At 50.0% G+C, this 15,572-nt stretch overlaps 1 long non-coding RNA gene across 2 annotated transcripts in view; it reads left to right on the forward strand.

The window, feature by feature from the left end:
* Nucleotides 1-15,040, forward strand: part of LOC135976856 (uncharacterized) — a 35,766-nt gene extending 20,726 nt beyond the window's left edge. Inside the window, exons 1-3 of one of the 2 annotated variants that reach the window (XR_010594146.1) lie at nt 11,675-13,330; nt 13,901-14,032; nt 14,912-15,038. This is a non-coding gene — a long non-coding RNA (uncharacterized LOC135976856). Of the gene's footprint in view, nt 1-11,674; nt 13,331-13,900; nt 14,033-14,911 lie in introns of those variants that run through there. The other variant, XR_010594145.1, reaches the window with a different exon arrangement.
* Nucleotides 15,041-15,572: the final 532 nt, after the last annotated feature.

Here is a 15,572-nt window from a genome sequence, read left to right on the forward strand (position 1 = left end):
GCTTGCGCAATCTGCTAAAAAAAAGCTTTGGAAGGCTGCTTGCTGCGACATTTTTTCCTTTAGCTTTCGAGCCTCGGAGCCCCCTGCCCTCGGCAAACCCTCCCTGTCCAGCAGCAGTCACCCAAGCTGATGGGTTTGTAAAACCGCTTCATTATCCAATAACAAGAAACAAAACAGAGGCAATTCCCTGACGAAAACTGTGGTAAAGCTGAGAAAGGGGCTGGAACTGAAAGAAAACAGCAGTGGGGTCGGTAACGACACCCTGCCCGTGTCTAGCGCTTTCCGGCCAGAGATCGCCAAGTGCTACACACAGGAGGGCAGGATCATTACCCCTCTTGCACAGATGGGGAAACTGAGGCACAGAGCAGGGCTGTGAGTTGCCCATGGGCAGGCAGACTCCACATTGCCTCCCTACCAGTTCTGTTCTCTATCTGCTAGGCCGAGCTGCCTCCCGAAAGCCAACGCAGCCTGGAAAATCGACACTACAATTAAACTGCCCCAGAAATGCCCAGATCCAGTGGCCCAAGTGGGGCCTGCCCTGGGGCTCTGCTGCGGGGTGGGAGGAGGGGTAGGAGTCAGGATGCCTGGGTTCTCCTGGGTTTCCCCAGCTAATGGAGGTGGGTGAACGCTGCCTGGGGCGTGAGCGGTGGACTCTTATCGAGATCCAGGATGCGGCGGCGCGGAGGGGAGTGCGGAAGGCAGGGATCTCGGCCGTGCTCAGTTACAATAGTCCTTGGGGCTGTTATAATAGTCGCCGGCATCGTCCGAGGGGCAGGGAATCTCCCCGGCACATGGGATTTCCTGCTGGGGACACAGAAAGAGAAACAGATTGTGTGAAAGAGGCAGGGCCGGTGCTACCATTTAGGCAAACTAGGTGGTTGCCTAGGGTGCTAAGATTTGGGGGCGCCCTCAAATCAATCGTTTCCCCCCTCTGGCCCCTCCACAAAGCAAGCCGCTTCCTCCAACCCTCCCACACACAGTGCAGGGCTCAGCCCCTCCAGCAGGGGGCGGCAGAGACACACACACACACACACACACACACACACACACACACACACACACACACACACACACACACACACACACACACACACAGAGCAGTGGGTTGATTTCCTTCACACGCCCACACTCCAGTTTTCCACAATACAGCCAGAGCAGCCCCTTTTCCTGCCCCTCCCCCAATTCCCACCCCGGGGGAGGGGGGGTCCCTTACCTTGCTGACTCCCCCCCAGTTCTTTCCGTTGGCGGAGTCTCCTGGCCAGACAATAAACCCCGAGGTTGCTCAGGAGGAAGAGCAGCAGGACCCCTGCTCCAAAGCCTCCCATGGGGCCAGGGCTCAGCTGGTACCAGTCACTGCCGTCTGTGGGGGGCAGGGATGGAGAATAGGGTCATTAGCTCCAGTGTCATGCAGGGTGCAGTGGGGTGGGCACAGGGGAGATGGGGAGGTGGGAGCTGGTTGAGGGAGCAGCATAGTCCTAGGGGGGACAACGAAGACCAGTCTCAGTGGAGGGGGCAGGAAGGAAGCTGGGTTTTTAACCAGGAGAATTTCCCTCCCAAGTGTTTATTGGTCATTGGAGTTTCTTCCAGGTTCATAAAACCTCCAATCTCCTCTTATTACAATAGCACCTAGAAGCCTCCGCTGAGATCAGGGCCCCATTGTGCCGGACGCTGCCCAGACACACAACCAGAGACAGTCCCTGTCCCTGCTGAGATCACAGACTCAGAGCGAGACACAGACCCTGCCCCAAGTGAGACCAGAGCCCCCTGGTGCGGGCAGCTGCACAGGCCAATGGAAGAAAAAATGTGAATGATCACAAAAATGTGTGTTTCTGTTTTGCTGGGTACAAAATGGAGCCGTTTCCCCCACTTTTGCCCCAAAAAGTTTTGGGAATTTGGTATTTGAAACTTTTCTAAACTTTGAATCAGACACTCCCTCCAAATTTTCATCCATTGTTTTATCTGCATTTTGATTAAATATGGTTCTGTTCAGCCATCATAATTGTCTGTTTCCCAAAAACCTAAACAATTTAGTTTGCCAATCTCCCTCCGCCCCCCCACAGTATTTTCTGTTTAAAAGTTTATTTAACTTTAATTGATTATAATTTTCAACAATTGCCCCATCGGCGGCGGGTATCGTAGGACGGGGAAGGCTGTGCCTCCCCAGCCAGGCGTGGCCCCACCCACGCTCCGACCCCAGACTCCCTCCTGCCTGCTTCCAGTTCCCTTCCCTCTTCCGAGACTGAGAGGCTGGGGCAGGCAGGCTGGGGCCGGTGCTCATGAGGCCAGGGGCTGGGCCGCTGGAGCTGGGGCCATGCCACGCTGCCCGGCGCCAGGGTTGGGGGCACTCTGGGACTCGGGGTGCACAGGGGGGCAGGCGGCCGCAGGTGGTGGGCAGAGACACACAGAGATACAGAGCAGGGCTCAGCTCCTCCAGCAGGAGGCAGCAGGAACACACCCACCCACCCACCAGGGCTCTGGGCTCCGGCGGGGAAGGGAAGGAGTCGTTCTCAGGCAGCGAGGGAGGGGCCGGCGGCTAGGCTCCCCCAACAGCTCATTCACCCACTGCCCATGAATTGCTCTTTGAAAACACTGTAGGTAAAAACTGACGTGAAAAATGTAATGAAAAGTCCGGCAAAGAGCTAATTTTGAGGGGGACAAACCAGACATTTTTCCTGATGATTAAAAAATATTAAATTTCAACCAAATGTATGTTATTTGAATGGGTGTTTCTTGGCCTGATGACAGGCTGATTTGCAATGTTAATCGGCCGCTAGATGATTCTGTGCGCTGGAAAGAGATACTGGATCTTGGTCAACAAAGCGGACCCAGCTGGAGCACGAGCTGGGAGCTTGTTTATTTTGGTTGGCCTTGCAGAAGGACTGTGCGGGGTTCAGCCATGATGCATGGAGGACTCTAAGCCATTCCCAGGCTATGTAATGCGTAACATGGAGTCAAATGCACCTAGTACTTACACACAACAGTGATGGAGAGTGGCAGGGAGGTGGATTTCCCTAGGGTGTTGTGCACCTCACACTGATACTCTCCCCCATCAGCCACCTGGACGCCCGGGAAAGCCAGTTCCGCGTGTGCCCACCCCAGCTGCTTGCCATCCTTGTACCAGGAGAAGTCCAATCTGCTATAGGCGCTGGTGTCCAGCCGGCACGTCAGGGACAGGGGTTCCCCCGTGCTGCGATGAGGGCCTGGGGTGGCCACCACATGCACCACAGGGGGGGCTGCAGAGGAAGCGAATGAGATATGACCTAATGACGCTCCCGTGGGACGGCAGCTGGGGGCTTAGGCGCAGCATGGCATGGGGCGGAGGGGCTCCATGGCTCCACCCCCAGTGCTCTAGCCCCACTCCCATATCCAAGTGGTGGCATAAGGAGGGCCCCTGCCCCCTCCCATTTGTGAACCTGGTTCCACCCCCATGGCTGTGGCCCTGCCCCCAACTGGAATGTCAGTGACAGAAAGACCCCCAATCTGTGCTCTCCTGCTCTGCCCCCAGGGCTGTGATCCCGCCCCCATTTGGAATGTAGGTGAGATAAGGACCCCTCCCATCTGTGCTCCTTGGCTCCACCCCCAGGGCTGTGGCCCCGCCCTGGCACTGGCTACTCACCAAGGATGGCCACATAGCTGGTGGGGGATATGGGGGATAGGCATAGCCTATGTCGGAGACCCACTTCATGCAGGTGTAATTGCCCCCATGAGACAAGGTTGCCCCTTCAATCTGCTGAGAGGGGAAGCCGTGCAGGTCCTCGTAGTTGTGAATCCAGAAGTAGACCTGGTCCAGCTACCTGCTGTCCCCCACGCATCTCAACGTGAACGAGTCACCCTCCCTGATCGGGCCTGGGACGTCCATGTCCACCAGGACCTTCAGGCGGGGGGGCCGGCCTGAAAAGGCCATTGGAGATGGGTCAGAACCAGCACCTCCTAGAGGGGAAAGGCCCCGTGCCCCATTCCCTGCCCCTCTGAGTCAGCCACTCCCGCACCCTGGGGCCGGATGGGAGCTGGCGCCCCCTGGAGGGGAAAGGTCCCGTATCACATTCCCCACCCCCAGCACCAGCCAGACCCCTGCCCTCAGACCTGATTAGAGTCAATGCCTGCTAGAGGGGAAAGGCCCCGTGCCCCATTCCCTGCCCCCCAGCCAGCCCCTGCCCTGGGGCCTGATGGGAGCTGGCACCCCCGAGAAAGGGAAGGCCCCATACATAATGCCACTCACCTGTGGCTGGGGACTGGGACAATTTGGGGAGGCACCTATTCCGGTAGCCCTGCACCCGGCACTCCAGCGCCGCCCCCCGGTGCTGCCAGATGATGCGCATGGTCAGCTCGCTATTGCTTTTGCCAGCTTCAGTTTCCTCCAGGATCCGCGCGCCGGCTCCGTCGTACTAATGTAGGCCGGAGGAGGTGCAGCGCTCGAAGATGGAGCAGACCATGCTGCCGCTCAGGAGACTGGAGGTCCAGGTCATGCCAGAATTGACCCTGCAGGTGTTGTACTTAAAGTACTGCACAGGATCTTTTCAGGGGGAATAAGACAAAACGCCACATTTATTAGTAATACATGTATTCATTAACACTGTATTATATGCATATAATATATTACACTTACACTCACACACACACACACACACAAACACACTCCGTCTTGTTGTTACCAATTAGTTGCTCCCCTTAACTTCACTGGCCAGGTGAGTTAGATGGGGGAGGGGGTGGAGCCGGGCTTCTGCCGATCCGGATCGATGCTCCCATGTTGACAAGACGAGACCCGGGGTCCTCTGCAAGACACCTCACTTTTATAGCAGCTTTCCTCTTATGCAAATCTAGACCAGATTCAAACTCTGTGTCTGTGTCCATTGGTCCTTTGTGCTGCTTTCTTTTGAGTGTTGTCCCAATGCTGCAAAGAGGGTGTTTCCAAAAGAAGGTGCTTGCTTCTAACCCCCGAGGACGTCAGTATGTCTGCTTGTCTTTAATGAGCCCACTTGACACGTTTTATTGTTCTTGGGTCTGGCTCCCAGCCCCTCTCCAACAGTTGAGGCTGTCTGGAGGTGCTGCCTTCCATGCCTTGCTCATCCACACCTCATTCATTCAACAGGGCAATTGATTAAGAGTAGGGGCGGGGAGAGCTCTTGTTCTACTGCAAGCAAAAAGAATTTTTTCTTCTATCTTATTCTATCCTTAGGGACTATAATATTATACCAAGGGCAATGCAAAGTTTCTAAATGAGGTTTTGATACAAAGTCCCATGAAAACAGAGGTCACACGTGGGTAGACCCACCACAAGGTTATATGAAGAGGCACAATGTAAAGTCATATGAAAATTATCAGAGATTGATCTACATTGTCCCCCTTTTGACCTCTCAAGAACAATTCTTGAGTGGTCACCATATAAATTTTTTGTATTTGTTGCAAACAAACCAAACAATTATAACCAGGTGAATATAAGTATAAGAATAAGAGTGCATAGAGGAAAGTGTGGAATTAATAATAATACAAGCAAATGTAACTAACAATACAAATGTATCAAGACCAAAAATTAACAACAAAATGATTATTAGAGAACCTGACAAAACAAAACAAAATAACCCTGATGCACTGGGGACCAAAGTCTTTTGGACACAAGGGGTGATTGATAAGTTGGATGGAGATGGGGGAAGTAGAGAGAGGAAAAGATAGGGTTACCATTCGTCCGGATTTACCCGGACATGTCCTCCTTTTGTGTGCTAAAAATAGCGTCCGGGGGGAATTTGTAAAGCATTCACAATGTCCGGGATTTCCCCCTCCCCCGGCAGAGCGAGCGGCTGGGAGGGCTGCAGGAAAGTCCCGGGCTGGCCTCCGGAGCAGCTTCCTCCTCCCACCCCCCCCTCCCTGCATTCTGAGCCGGCTGGCAGCTCCTCCTCCTGCAGCCCGCTCCGGCAGCCCTGTGCAGGGCCAGGGACCGGGTTTTGTGTTGTGCTGGGGAGCTCAGCCATGTGTCCGGCTGGCACAGAGCCCAACACCCTGTTCTGAGCAGCAGGGTAAGGGGGGGCAGGGAGGTTCTGGATGGGGCAGTCAAGAAACGGGTGGGGGCTTTTGGAGGGGAGTGGAGAAAGTTTTGGGCAGTCAGGGTACAGGTAGGGGGTAGGGTCCTGGGGGGCAGTTGGGGGGGGGTCTTAGGAGGGGGCAGTTAGGGGACAAGGAACAGGGAGTCTTAGGTAGGGGGTGGGGTTCTGGAGGGCAGTTAGGAGCAGGGGTCCCAGGAGGGGGCAGTCAGGGGACAAGGAGCGGGGGGTAGGGGGCTGGGAGTTCTGGGGGGGAGCTGTCAGGGGGCAGGAGTGGGGAGAGGGATCGGAGCAGTCAGGGGACAGGGAGCAGAGGGGTTTAGATGGGTTGGGAGTTCTGGGGGGGCTGTCAGGGGGCAGGAGTGTGGAGAGGGATCGGAGCAGTCAGGGGACAGGGAGCAGAGGGGTTTAGATGGGTTGGGCGTTCTGGGGGGGGCTGTCAGGGGGCAGGGGTGGGGAGAGGGATCGGAGCAGTCAGGGGACAGGGAGCAGAGGGGTTTAGATGGTTTGGGAGTTCTGGGGGGGGCTGTCAGGGGGTGGGGAGTGGTTGGATGGGGCGTGGGAGTCCCAGGGGTCTGTCTGGGGGTGGGGGTGTGGATAAGGGTTGGGGCAGTCAGGGGACAAGAGGCAAGGAGGCTTAGATAGGGAGTGGAGTCCCGGGGGGCAGTTAGGGGCAGGGGTCCCAGGAGGGGGCAGTCAGGGGACAAGGAACGGGGGGAGGGTTGGGGGTTCTGGGGGGGCGGGAAGTGGGAGGGGCAGGGGCGGGGCTAGGGCGGGGCTCCTCCCGTCCTCTTTTTTGCTTGTTGAAATATGGTAACCCTAGGAAAAGACATTTGCCCTGTCTAGTGTAGTATCCCCTCCCTCTCTGGACCCAATGCTAGCACAGGACACCACTAGAGACAGACACAGAACATGCAACACAGAACACTGAACACAGACTTTGTCATGACACTAGAACCATGGTATTTTATAACTCTTCAGCTGGTACCAGCTCTCCTGATGTTCTGGTTTAGAGCCTGAAAGATAGAAGCTTGGAAACAAATTAGCACAGTGCTTTTACCCTGGCAGAACCTGCTTGGTCTCTGCCACAGTGTGTTTGGTACTTGGGGCTGCACAAATGCTAATTAAATGGTGCATTTTTTTGTGAGTGTAAATTCTCCCTTTCTCTCAGTAAAAGGGCGTTAACACTCCATCTAGAAAAAAAATTTTGTTTTAAAATCTCCAGCCATTTTGCCATGGCCTGGAGATCTGAGGCAGAAGCAGGCACTGTTGTTAACTGTTTTAATGGCATTTTGGCCCTGGGAGGAGGAATTTACCCAAATATCCCAAATATCCCCCTTCCCAATCTCCAGAGGGGTCCCAAAGGTCTGCCCCCTTCTGGGGTCTTAAATGTTTCTTTTTCTGATGTTACTGCTGCTGTAAGATTTGAGAGTGCTGTTTTAACTTTCTGTACCCAACCTGTTTTTCAGTTTCTCTATCTGTTGCTTGCCTGGGCCCAATCCTGCTTTTTTTAATAAACAGTTCCTTTCCATGGGCACAAGCCTTGTTCCACTACCAATTTAGCAAGGAAGGTGGGCTTTTCAACTAGCCCCCACCCTTCCTGGTTCCTTTTCTTAAACATTTTCTTCAAAATTGTGAAATTACCACAATATTACTTACAAAAAACAAAACAAACATAAACCACACTACACTGCCCAAACTCCTATATTCTTCAGAGTTTGGTTTAACAGAACAAGATGTGCATCTTATGTTTTTAACCCACTCTGGGCCAGAGGGAGAGACGCTAAGCTTCCCTCTGTATTGCTCGGTCTGCTACCACCGAGGGTTTATATACCAATTATACAAATCCTTCCCCGGATTAGATCCTTCCCCGGATCAGAGTGAGAAACACTAAGTTCTCCTCTTTAGCTCAGCCTTCCTATGGCTGAGGGTGTATGTATTTTCTACAACACAATTGAAACCTAAACTCCTATATCCTTCAGAGTTTGGTTAGATCCTTCCCCGGATCACAGTGAGAAACACAATTTAAACCTAAACTCCTATATCCTTTAGAGTTTGGTTAATTAACTGAAAGTTTACGCTCTTTTTCCTATAGTGCCAGGCTTGCTAAAGCTGGCGGTGTGCACACCAGTTTGATAATAACTGTGGATTCTATGCTTGCTCCCCCTTTCGCATTCTCCACCAAAATGTTGTACTTAAAGTACTGCACAGGATCTTTTCAGGGGGAATAAGACAAAATGCCACATTTATTAGTAATACATGTATTCATTAACACTGTATTATATGCATATAATATATTACACTTACACTCACACACACACACAAACACACTCCGTCTTGTTGTTACCAATTAGTTGCTCCCCTTAACTTCACTGGCCAGGTGAGTTAGATGGGGGAGGGGGTGGAGCCGGGCTTCTTCCGATCCGGATCGATGCTCCCATGTTGACAAGACGAGACCCGGGGTCCTGTGCAAGACACCTCACTTTTATAGCAGCTTTCCTCTTATGCAAATCTAGACCAGATTCAAACTCTGTGTCTGTGTCCATTGGTCCTTTGTGCTGCTTTCTTTTGAGTGTTGTCCCAATGCTGCAAAGAGGGTGTTTCCAAAAGAAGGTGCTTGCTTCTAACCCCCGAGGCCGTCAGTATGTCTGCTTGTCTTTAATGAGCCCACTTGACACGTTTTATTGTTCTTGGGTCTGGCTCCCAGCCCCTCTCCAACAGTTGAGGCTGTCTGGAGGTGCTGCCTTCCATGCCTTGCTCATCCACAACTCATTCATTCAACAGGGCAATTGATTAAGAGTGGGGGCGGGGAGAGCTCTTGTTCTACTGCTAGCAAAAAGAATTTTTTCTTCTATCTTATTCTATCCTTAGGGACTATAATATTATACCAAGGGCAATGCAAAGTTTCTAAATGAGGTTTTAATACAAAGTCCCATGAAAAAAAGGTCACACGTGGGTAGACCCACCACAAGGTTATATAAAGAGGCACAATGTAAAGTCATATGAAAATTATCAGAGATTGATCTACAATGCCAACAATGTCATAGTTGTATTTATTTATTAGCACTTCCAGTTCTTCCTGCTTATTACCCATACTTCTCGCATTTGTATAGAGGCATCTAAGATGCTGGTTTGATCTTTCCTCCCAGTTTTGCCCTGACCCTCCTTTCTCTCTGCCATTATAGCCCACGCTCCCCCTTGTTTCCGACCCATCTCCCAGGTCTCCATGTTCCCCACTTACTTGTGGGCTTTGCTCATCTGTCCCCGTCAAACCTAGTTTAAAGCCCTCCTCACTAGATTAGCCAGTCTGTGTCCAAATAGGGTCTTTCCCCTCCTCGAAAGGTGAACGCCATCTCTGCCTAGCAGTCCTTCCTCGAATAGCATCCCGTGGTCGAGGAAGCGAAAGCCCTCCTGGCGACATCATCTTCTTACTACATGGTTATTCATTCCCTACCAGATGGTTCCTCAGTCCTTACCACAGGGTTATGAAGTTCTTTTTACAGATATTTAGTACATATACAATTAAACTACTGAATTAAGCATTTAGTAAATCTCTCTACCTAACTAATCAACTTAGAAAACATCTACCTTTGTTTTCGTCTGTATTTCCCATCACCTTTGTATGGAAGTAATGGATTAAAATCATGTAATTGCTTCCTGCTCCCAAGTGGAATATTCCTAATGAAAACAGCTGTGAATTAGGACTCCTGGGTTCCATCCCCAGCTCTGGATGGGAGTGGGGGTCTAGTGGGTTACAGCAGAGGATCTAGGACTCCTGGCTTCTATTTCCAGCACTCATAGGGGAGGAGGGTGCTCAGAGGGTCAGGTCTTGTGCATCCTGACCCTGACTCACTGTAAATCTCCATTCAGGCACCCGCCTAGCTCCGTGCCTCAGTTTCCCTCTCTGTATGACAGAGCCAATCATCCCCAACCACATTTCTAAGGCACTTTGGGATCCTCAGTGCCACAGCACTATACCAAGGCCACACATGACAGCCTATGGCCAAGGACAGGACCCCCTGCCTGGTTGAGCCACCACAGGAGGGAGTCTAGTATCGGGCAAGGCAGGGTTATGATACTGTCTAAAGCATCTCGAACTGGTCGATATACTGACGTTAGCCATGACTGAAGTGGGCGAAGCCTGAGTCTGGCATGCTGTATTGCATAGGTACAAGTGACCATATGCCCCAACACTTTCAGGCAATTCCTTGCTGTAGTGGTGGGAAACTGCCCGAGGCCCCGTATTATGTCGCCCAGTGACCAAAACCTGGCTTCTGGGAGGTATGCCCTTGCTTGAGTCGAGTCTACCACTGCCCTATCAACTCTAACCTCAGTACAGGGGAGAGTGTCAATTTGGCCTCGTTTAGAGGGAGACCCAGTTCATCAAACGTCCTTCTTATGAGGCCAACCTGCGCCTCCACTCGAGATCTGGAGTGGCCTTTGATCAGCCAGTCATCGAGATACGGAACACCTGTTCCTGCTGCTTACCCAGGAACGCCGCCATGACTGCCACGCACGTGGGGAACACCCGAGATGCCGCCAAGAGGCTAAATGGGAAGACAATAAACTGATAGTGGCTGTTGTTCATCAAAAACCCTGAGGTATTTTCTGTGGGGTGGAATTATCGCTATGTGAAAGTATGCATCCTTCAAGTCGAAGGTGGCATACCAGTCTCCTGAATCCAGTGAGGGGATCATGGAGGCCAAAGAAACCATGTGGAACTTGAGTTTTTTGATCAACTTGTTGAGTTCTTGCAGGTCTAGGATGGGCCTGAGCCCACCCTTGGCTTTCGGTATTAGGAAATACTGGGAGTAGAAGCCCTTGGCCCTTTGCTCCCGAGGAACCTCTTCCACTGCCCCTACAGAGAGGAGCGAGTGCACCTCCTGTATAAGAAGTTGCTCGTGAGAGGGGTCCCTGAAGAGAGATGGGAAGAGGGGTGGAAGAGTGGGAGGGCACAGAATTGGATGGAATATCCCCTTTCTTCTGTGTGGAGCACCCAGCGGTCTGAAGTGATATGGGACCATGGACGGTAGAAAGGGGATAGTTGGGACGAAAAGGTAAATAAGGTTGGATCCAGTTCTAGCACTGGTGTACCATCCTTGATCACACCCTGAAAAAGCTGGTCTGGGGCCAGACGGTGGCGTGGGCTGGCCCAAGCCATGGCCTGAGGTGGGGTGCTGCCTTCTTCTACCACTCCTATTCCTCCTACAAGGAGCGTCCTCACGGTTCTGAGCTTGGTAGAACCTAGAGGGAGGCTGCGGCCAGAAATGCCTATTTTGAGTGGCGGGGGTATGGAGCCCCAAAGATCTGAAGGTGGCCCTTGAGTCTTTCAGACTATAGAATCTTTTATCTGTCTTATCGGAGAAGAGGCCAAACCCTCGAAGGGGAAGTCCTGGATTGGTTGTTGGAGCTCATGGGGCAGACCAGAGACCTGCAACCAGGAACTCCTCCTCATTACAACCCCCGTGGCCATTGGACGTGAGGCTGCGTCTGCTGCGTCCAATGCCGCCTGTAGGGACGCACTGGAGACCAGCTTTCCCTCCTCCACTAATGCCGAGAACTCTGTGCGAGAGTCCTGTGGCAGGAGCTCCGCAAACTTGGCCATCGCAGCACATACTGTGTGTGGATCTGCTCACAATGGCCTGTTGATTTGAAATGCGGAGCTATAGTGCCCCCAGTGGACTAGACCTTCCTGCCCAAAAGGTCTAGTCTTTTTGGATCCCTATTCTTAGGGGAGGGGCCCTGGTAGCCCTGGCGCTCTCGCTGATTGGCTGCATCAACCGCCAGGGAGTCGGGGGGTGGGTGGATGTACAAATGTTCATATCCCTTAGAAGGGACAAAGTACCACCTCTCGTTCCTCTTGGCCGTAGGGGCCAGAGATGCAGGGGTCTGCCATAGGTTTTTAGCCAAACATGGGAAGCAGAACTCGGGATCTTCAGTTCCAAAAATAGGCCTCTGTCACTTGAGCACAAAGAGAATTACCACCAGTTCTCCCTAAACTTGGAGCTTTTATTTATCTTTTTGGGCTAGTCTCTAGAGAGGGCACATAGTCATAAACAAATGGGCAGGGCAGGGGCAGGCAGGATGCACACATATATAACAGCCACTACATCACCCCCTTTTTGTGAGTTAACACCTGGTTGTCATGGCAATTGCACCACAGCCTTCATTGTGACATCCTCTAGCCCAAGCAAAGCTATTGAGGCAATGAACAACAGTCAGTGCTCAACTTGGCCTCCGAGAGAGACAGTTGGTGCCGTGCTATACTGTAGCAATTTTGAGTTTTTAGTACAAGATTTGGCATTCAGACCTCAGAAGTAAGTGAGTTTTTCCATGTACCCAATATAATAGAACTGTGTGAGTTTTTTTATGAATGGAGTTGTGGGGCCACAGGGGTTTCGGCCTAGTTCTCAGTGGGCATTAGATAGATTATTCCTGTAACTTTGAACCTAGAGGATTCCAAATGAAAACAAAGCTAACAAAGAAAAGCCTGAAAGAATCTTAACCTAAATAGGACTTAATCAGTCTCTTAAACAGAGGGATATTGTATGAGATATGGGAACAGTTTTAAGGCCATCTTCAACTGCAGAGATCACCTCATTGTTTAATTAATTCCTTTGCCCTATCATTAATGAGATGAGTACCAACCTGAAAAACAGTCCTATCTTCACAAGTCAATAATAATCCTTCGTCTAGCCAGTGATCCTAAATATATATATATATATAGAGAGAGAGAGAGAGAGAGAGCACCAATCACCATAACATCTCTCTATCCATCTATCAAAGTAGGGAAGTACTATTTACCTCTCACATAACACAAGAAAAAGGGGTCACCCAATGAAATTAATAGGCAGTAGAGTTAAAACAAAATGAAGTACTTCTTCACACAATGCATAGTCAACCTGTGGAATTCATTGCCAAGGGATGTTGTGAAGACCAAAAGTATAACTGGGTTCAAAAAAGAATTAGATAAATTCATGGAGGACAGATCCATCAGTCGCTATTAGTCAAGTTGGTCAGAGACTCAATCCCCAGGCTCCAGGTATCCTAAACCTCTAGTGCTAGAAGCTGGGACTGTACAACACTTGAAATTGCCCAGTAATGTTCATTCCTTCTGAAGCACCTGGCACTGGTCACTTTCAGAAGACAAGATACTCCCATTGCCCGATCATCTCTCTTTAAATGCATGGAAGATTTCCCTAATGTCTAATATACATTTCTCTATTTTTATTCAGTTAAGATCTCAGAACCCATTCGTGGAGGATGGAGTACCTAAGGTCAAAGGTGGATTCTTGGTAAGAAGATAAAAAAAGTTTTACATTGTACACACTGTACAGAGTGACAGAGTGTGTGTGGAGGGGAGTGGGGGGTCGGGAGTGACAGGGAAAAAGGTCTGACTTTGAGCCACATAGTGTAGCCAAAAAGCCTCAGAATACCATGTAGGCCACTGACAGCTTGACACATAATCCTGCAGGCAGCTCTGCTTAGTATATAGTGTTGCATGTCTCCTTCTGAACCCCCTAACAGTTGAGTGGTTAAATGTCTGGGTTCCTCTCAGAGATCCCTTCCTAAAATAATAGTTTTAGGTGCCTCAAAAACTCATTAAGCCACCCTTTTAAATCAGGTTTCCTGCTCAATGCTGGAGTCAGCAATCCTTTAGCTCCTCTACTGTTCACAGCATTCCTTAAACCCACAGTTCATAAATTGCTTTGGTTATTGGTAAAATACTCTTATTAGGAACTCATTGGGATATTGTCTGTCATTTTACACAGAGGAACAGAATAATAAACAGACTGTGTATTCCAACCTTAAATCGATAGACACCTCCCAGTGCCCTAACATTTTGTTGTTTCCATTTAATTTAGGATGAAGGCTCCATCAAGTGCCAGACCAAGGATCCACACCAAATTGGCAGCTACGTTTTGGCCCCTAACCTACTTTGTCTTTCCGAATGCAGACTCCACACATTTTAAAAAGATAGATCCAGCCTTGATCAGGTAATTCTGGCAATGAGCATACTCCTTGCCCTAGGTTAGAGTACTTTGGGGGCTGCAGGGTTTCAGGTACATGTATGGAACAGGGCCCCCATCTTTCTGAAAATGTGGATGCAGCACTGTTCAAAAAACTCTTCCTTCGCCAGGGGTGTGTGTCCTGCCTGGACCCCGGCAAAGTCTGGGAATGCCCACATCTGGAGCTTGGGACCCATTTTTCTAGTTTATGATGCTTTCAAGAGTGAGAAAAGAAGGGAATTAGGAACAGAAAATGCAGCAATCACATGTTTAGTGTGATCTCAACTTTGCTCTCTGTATTTCACTGGGACTGTAGGGTAGGCAGGGGGTGAGGAACAGCTCTACTAAGAGGACAACGTATTTACAAAGGTATTTCTACAGTGTAGTTTGGGAAGGGGCAACTGAGAGCTCCTCCAAAGATCTCAATCACTTGTAAAGAGATTATTCCCGAAAATCCATTGCCCGTGAGTAATGGAACACTCCATCCCTGATTCAATGGAGTTTATTTTCTCCTTTGGTAGTGACCAAGACCAAGAAGAATGGCTGGTGAGATAAAACAGCTGATGGCCATATAGGGATTAGGGAGTCATGGGGCTCACTGCTTTTCCTCTCTCTTGCCCATTTAGCTGATATGAGAATTTAGGAGTCTGCGGGAGCCCAGATCCCCAAATTGATTTGAAATTTTTGGTGATGAAACAATAGAGATTTTATTAGAGGATGGAAGAAAGTCACATTAACATTGATTTTACCAGGCCGTGGGATCATTCCGTGTTATTAAAGTAAATTGTGGTATATGAGGAGGCAGGAGATACAGGAGAGAATTCCTTTCCTGATACTCCTATTTCCTTTCCATTCATGTTATTTTAGGATGAATACTCCAGCATGGCGTCACTTGATCAGTGACTCTCCCTTGCCTGCCCCTGTACGCCCCGAGGCTCAGTTCTTTGGGATTCAAGAAAGTTTCCTAAAACAGACCAGACCCTCTACCCCTGAGTGAGTCTTGGGATTTCTTCACTTCTTTATCTGTATGTATATTGGGGAGGGTGCATGTCCAAGTTTGTGCAGGGCTTTGGGTGTAGACAATATGGTTACCACATTTCTAAAAAGATAAATACATAACAATATATTCTCTGCAGTCATTGTAAGGAAGAACTACATTCTCTCTCACCTTGGGCATTTTCTGACCAACAACCAGCTCCAACCATTCCTCCTCACGTTAACATTCTCTTGCAATACAAATACACTGATTTTACCAGGCCGTGGGATCATTCCGTGTTATTAATGTAAATTATGGTATATGAGGAGGCAGGAGATACAGGAGAGAATTCCTTTCCTGATACTCCTATTTCCTTTCCATTCATGTTATTTTAGGATGAATACTCCAGCATGGCGTCACTTGATCAGTGACTCTCCCTTGCCTGCCCCTGTATGCCCCGAGGCTCAGTTCTTTGGGATTTATGAAGGTTTCCTCAAACAGACTGGACACTCTACCCCTGAGTAAGTATTGGGATTTCTTCACTTCTTTATC

Source organism: Chrysemys picta, chromosome 20 (assembly GCF_011386835.1).
Source record: "Chrysemys picta bellii isolate R12L10 chromosome 20, ASM1138683v2, whole genome shotgun sequence".
In the NCBI taxonomy this organism is placed as follows: domain Eukaryota; kingdom Metazoa; phylum Chordata; order Testudines; family Emydidae; genus Chrysemys; species Chrysemys picta.